Source organism: Brachyistius frenatus, unplaced genomic scaffold (genome assembly GCF_029030835.1).
Source record: "Brachyistius frenatus isolate BFR_SWC_R1_liver_20210118 unplaced genomic scaffold, ASM2903083v1 Contig_24, whole genome shotgun sequence".
Taxonomy (NCBI): Eukaryota; Metazoa; Chordata; class Actinopteri; family Embiotocidae; genus Brachyistius; species Brachyistius frenatus.
Genome location: NW_027210623.1, coordinates 1981360 through 1987359, shown reverse-complemented (window position 1 = coordinate 1987359; position 6000 = coordinate 1981360).

Here is a 6000-nt window from a genome sequence, read left to right as displayed (position 1 = left end):
GAATAAATAGCAGGCAGACTAGCTAATGATCTATCATTCTGGACAAGCGGCTGCACCCGAGAGCGGGCTGGCTGACAAGATCATTAATAAAAGCTGCTGGGAGAGTGATCGATCGGCTTGATGGATGATCAGAGCCACAAATACTATAAAACACCTGGATGTCAAGTCTCGTCTCTTTGAGGAGAGGGAGGGAGCCTTAAAAAAAAAAAAAAAAAAAAATCCAGACCCCAACAGGGAGTCGTCAGAGGGGATCAAACCCTGACACCCGGCCTCTGTACTGTGCTGGAAAATGAATTCAGCAGCATGTGGGATTTTATGCACGTATCCATGCATGGCGGTGTTGTGGATCTGTCTGTGTTTGATGCAGTCTGTAGTCCACACAAGCTCAGTGTGAGAGCATCAGTGTAATTTCAGGTAGATCAGGGAGTCAGCGGGTGTCGTGCTGTACAGGCTGCTGCAGCGGTCCACTGTGGTGTAATGGGAGGTATTTATTATTGACATGCTCCCCTCACACCATTACTGAGCTCTGTGGTGGTAATCTGTGTCTCTCCTACATATCTCCACTCCCTTCTTCTCCCCTCTCTCCCTGCTCTATCAGCACTATCTGCCAGTAAGTTACAGTGTCTCTTTTGTCATCTACACACACACACACACACACACACACACACACACACACACACACACACACACACACACACACACACACACACCACACACCTTACTCAGCAGTTCATCTCGATTTCTAATCTTTTCAGAGAGAGAGAGAGAGAGAGAATGAGTTCAGAAGGAGTACAGTCTCCTTGCATGGCTGCGTGTATCAATATCTGTACATTGATCTGGCCTTGCTTCTCCTCCTCCATTCATTCAGATATAGATTGGTTTTCCCAGCAGGTATCTGTGCCTAGAATCTGACTGATGGCTGGAGGAAAGGAGGTTGTATTGAACCAGGGTCCCACATGCCACTAGAGTGTTTTAGACCACTGAGCAAAAAGCCCAGGGAGCAGACACTTGTTCCCGATGTGCAGAGAAGCGACACTCTTATCAGTTTGTGAATCCATGCAGTGGTAAAGATTAAGGTGTGCAGGCCTCCAATGATCATTTTTTTTCATCATCAATTCAGCTGGTGGCTACTTTTTGATTTATTGATATCTATTGATTGTTTAGTCCATAAAATGTCAAAAAGCTGACTTCTTCGCATTGTTTCGTCCCACAAACAAAGCAAATTTAAAACATATTTAATTTACAATGTGATTAACCAGAAAACAGCAAACCCTTAAATGTTTTGCTTGATAAATTGATTTGAACTATTAATGGTTTATCTAAATCGTCAAAGAAATAATAATCTATAGGTTCATTGTTTCAGCACTAGACATTACAGTAGTTCAGACATCAGGTCATAAGAGAGTCGATACATTGCTAATACTGCCGTAAACTTATCAGAAAACAGTATTACAACAATAAACTGCCGAAAACATGCTTCTAATTAAAATGACCTTTTTCCTGCCACTTAGGATTGGAAAAATGCGATGCCCTGCTTGTTACAGTAAACGTATCTTCAGGTGTACATACCTGATCTATTGTAACAGACAGCACTGTAACCCCACTTTTACCGGCACCTGCTAGTAATGTGTTACTAGCGCCAGTAGGTGGCGGTAATGTCCCTAAAAGCTGTTTGCCAACTGCCGTTGAACAACAACGGGAGGAGAAGGAGAAGGTAAAACGTGTCTCTGAGATTAGATGCTACACGATAATCAGAGGAAAAATACAAAGACGACTACAACTGTCAAAAAGTTCTTTGTGGAGCTTCTTCAAAAATAAACGAAAATGAGGTGCAGTGCAAACTCTGCAAGTCAGCATATCATAAGTGTGCATGGTGTGAAAGCAAAGCACCGAGCAGACGGTCCAACCACAGATCAACAATCGTTGTAACCAGAAGTCTGATGTTAGACGAGCAAACAATGGCCCGTATCTCAAAGAGGGAGCTGAAGACATGCTTCTCCTCAGCTTTATTGAAGGTCAGGGTTTTCAAAGTTTCGTGGCATTTGTTGAGCAGAGTTTATGACATAATCAACAGTCAACAATAATTACAAAAAATGAATATAAATCATTTCAGACAGGGGGCCATTTGCTGTTGAAATATGGAACAAACAATTTATGCAATTTGTCCTCCATAAATGAGGGTAGATTGACTTCTTCCAATTTTGTTTGCTACGAATTCACGAAAGCATAAACTTACTAGATGAACTCTGTACAGTAAATAAAAAGGTGCTATCTGAGTTAGGTTTAATGTGTGAGTGGAAAAGATGTGAATGAATTTGGTCTCCATGTGTCTGTGCTGTTGCCATCAGTGGCTGACCATAAATCAGAGGCCCCCGGGCCGTGGGATTGCCCAACTCGTGGCTCCTTGTGTAATTACAAAGCTGACATTTAAACAGCAGCAGCCATATTTCACTCTTGCCAGCACCGGACGCAGAGTGGTCTACGGATGGAGTAAAAGTTTTCGACCAAAAAAAAAAAAAAAAAAAAAAAAAAAAAAAAAGATAAGAAAAAATCAATGAGAGATAGAATGCATTCTAATGTCGTGTTAATGGGCCCACATATTAATTATTCAACAGTGGCCATTTTGTCTGCTCATTAAAGTGGCAGCTGAGAGGAGAAATGAGCAGCATTACTCTGCCCTGCTCTGCTCCAGCAGCATTATTACCACGTCGTCTTCTTCTCACGTTAGGAACACAACACATGTTGGTGTGTGTTTGTGCTGCTTATCCTCTCATAACACAGACTTGTATCAGTATCAGTAATCTATGTTTTACTCTTATCTGGTACGCAGCTTCTATAAGAAATGTCATTTCCCCACGTATATGCCGGTAACAATTTGTGAGATTACTTTTCATATAAGGACCTGTATTCTGTCACACGCTGCCTCCCACACATTTCTCCCAGTTGTAAAGACTTCTGTTCTTCATCATGGAGGCATTATATTACATTGTTATCTGTAACATTTCACATCTCAAAAAGGGAACTTCATACAATTCTGACGATATCAGCAACCATTTTGGGTAGTGTTGGAAATCATTTTGCACACTCGCGTAGGGTTGGAGGAGGCTGGCTGCAACAAAATGAGAATATAAACTGTAAAATTCCACTTCATCAGCAGATAACAGGAGCTCTGTGCCACGTCTCAGTCCTGTCTACAAGAAATTACGTTCTTGTTCTTAATGTTTTTTCCAGTCGCAGGTCCATTTACAGCTAAATGGACCTGAACATACAGCACAAATGTTCACGTGTCAATCTAACTAAATATCAAATTAACTAAAAACAGTTATTAATGAATACATATTTGACAATTAACAATCAAGAAGCTTTGTGTGACTTTTCAGTGACATATAAGGAATATAATTGTCACATAGGTGGAATATTGCCAGTGCGTTTAATGCACAAAGCACTGGGATTAGGGGATGAGCTAGAAGGCTACTATTGGCAGGGTGGGCTGGTAGTTAGGAAATGTATCTGAGGTGGGAGGTTGTGAGACAGGGGGTAAAATTAAAATTCCTCTTTGGCCTGCTGTCAACCTGCGTCTGCTGACTGCTCAGAGGAGCTGCTGCGTGACGGGATTCCTAATGACACTGCAGCAGCCATTGCCACGAATTGCTGTGACTTGATTTATTTCTCCTTTTACAACCCCCCTCACCACCTTCACCACCCACCCACCGCTGCTCCTTCTTCGTCTTCCCAACGTCGCCATTCAAGCGTTCACTTTCTCTGTCTGTCTTCATCGACACATATGTGTGCACATGGGATACCATCTCCTCTTCAGCGCCATGCCAGTGGCAGGCAACATCTGTCTCTAGGTCCCCCTGCCACACAGTGTTAGAGTCAGGGTGGGTCGCTCACTCGACTGGCCAGTCTGGAAAGGCCTGTGGGCAGAGCAGAGCAGGACTGGCTTGGATGTGAGGGCGTCCAGGCGGAAACTTGTCCCCGGGTCCATCCTGCTTTGCCCGCCTCATGCCATTTGTATGTTTGTGTGCGAGACTTTGCAGAGTAGACAGTGATTTTGTAGGTCAGAGGGCACCAAGGCATCAAAAACAACTAAAGGGCTGCTTCTTTGTGTCCTCTCATTTTGTGTGTCGTGTCTTTCTGTTTGACTTTTGGAAATATGTGTGTGTGCGCTGTGCACAACCCTGCACGTGTGTGTCTTATTCTTGCAGCAGTGCATTGCTAGCAGGTGATGCATCCCCTGTGCTCAACCACTGTTTGACCAGTTTTAATCTCCTTACATTTAGACTGTTTAAATTGTCTCAGTTCAGTTAAGTTCCTATTTACCTACCTAAAGTGGAATGCTATCAGAGGCGGCAGGCAGCAGTCTGCCAGTCACACAGCAGATAGCTCCTTCATGCAGCGACAGCTCAGATAAGAGGGGAAAGTAGTGTTTAATCAAACAGTGGAGGGAATGGGGAATGAGCACAGGGAGCCTGGAATGGGTTCTACCAGCTCTTCAGAAATCTGCACCACCAAGTTTGTGTGCAAAGACCTTCTTAAGTTCTTAGAAACTACTACCTAGATTTAAACTAGGGATTTTAATTGGGTTTCACATTGGTGGCCAAGAAACCTTTGAAGCACTGTCCAATCAGAAGCAATTGATGAATAAACAGGGAGCTGCAGCATCACAGGATGTAACATAGCTGCTAAATATAACTGTTCACACAGGCCCAAAATATATACTGCCAGTTGTTGGTAAATGTAGGTGTGATGTTTTATTTATATAAACATACTTGTATAAATACTGTATGTGTTTGAGATTAGGCAGTTCTCAGAGGAAAAATATCTGGTTATGGTAACCTCACCAGCGCTCTTCAGCTATTCAGTTAGTCTGACATTTTGAAATTCTTTTTTTTATTCAAATATTTTTGTGAAATATAATTTAAATTCTTCCAATTTTACAAGCTTATTAAAGCACCTTCTGTCAGGTCAGATATGTCAACCACATCTCATTATTTAACAATGTTTACAAGGTAATGTTCCTGTTGTCATTTCAGTATGTAATGATTACACTTGGCAGGTTGTGGGTTTAAATGTTTAGTAACAAAGTAAAGAAAAGAACTAGGTCATCTGACGTACGCCATTTTAATGGAGTGATAGTCTCTACTTCGTAAACAATTACGCCCCTTTTCCACTGCACGGTAACAGCTTGGCTCGATGGTACCGTTTTGTAGTATCACCTCAGCCAACTTTATTGTAAATCAGTGTCCTGTGATGTCACTATGACCATCAGCCACACTGAGGGGCAACTATCTGCAGTGGAAAATGAAATCCAGAAAAGTATTGGCTAACATAAGCGAGTAGAGCTGGCTCAGCAGTGGAAAAGGGGCATTAGGTGATGGGTACTTAGCCTAGTATAAACTTGTGAAGAGCAGGTACAGTCACCTCCTGTTGTGGACATTTTGGTTCGACTTTATTTGTCTTTTTAGTTCCTGCTCCTTAGTTTTTTCATTTTGAATTTCCCCTCATTTTTCTTCTTCAATTCTCCTACTTTTTTCCTCCCTCAATCACTCCATTTCAATATCTGTAACTGTCTCTCTCTTTCCATGGCCATCCATCTTTTTACCTGCCCTTTTCAGGAGGTGGGGTATTTATCATCTTTATACCTGGAGGTTTGAGGGCCGTACATTGGCCTGATAGATGGGCTAACCACTGATGTGCAACCTCCTCACGAGACACAAACCAGACAGCTATTTAGTAGCTGAACAAGACACATTGCTTTTCTTTTATTGTTTTCAAACTGCTGGTGTGTGTGTGCGTGCGTGTGCCTGTGTGTGTGTGTGTGTGGGGGGGGGTTGAGAGGGAGGTTTCAGAAGAGGCGGAGGAGGAGGAGGAAGGAAAGAGAGGAAGAAAAAACACAACAACAGATGCTCCTCGGCTATCCAGAAAAATGCAGCAACTGTGCACAAGATGGGCCATTATCCATCTACAGTGTATCACTATGTTGTTGACAAATCAATG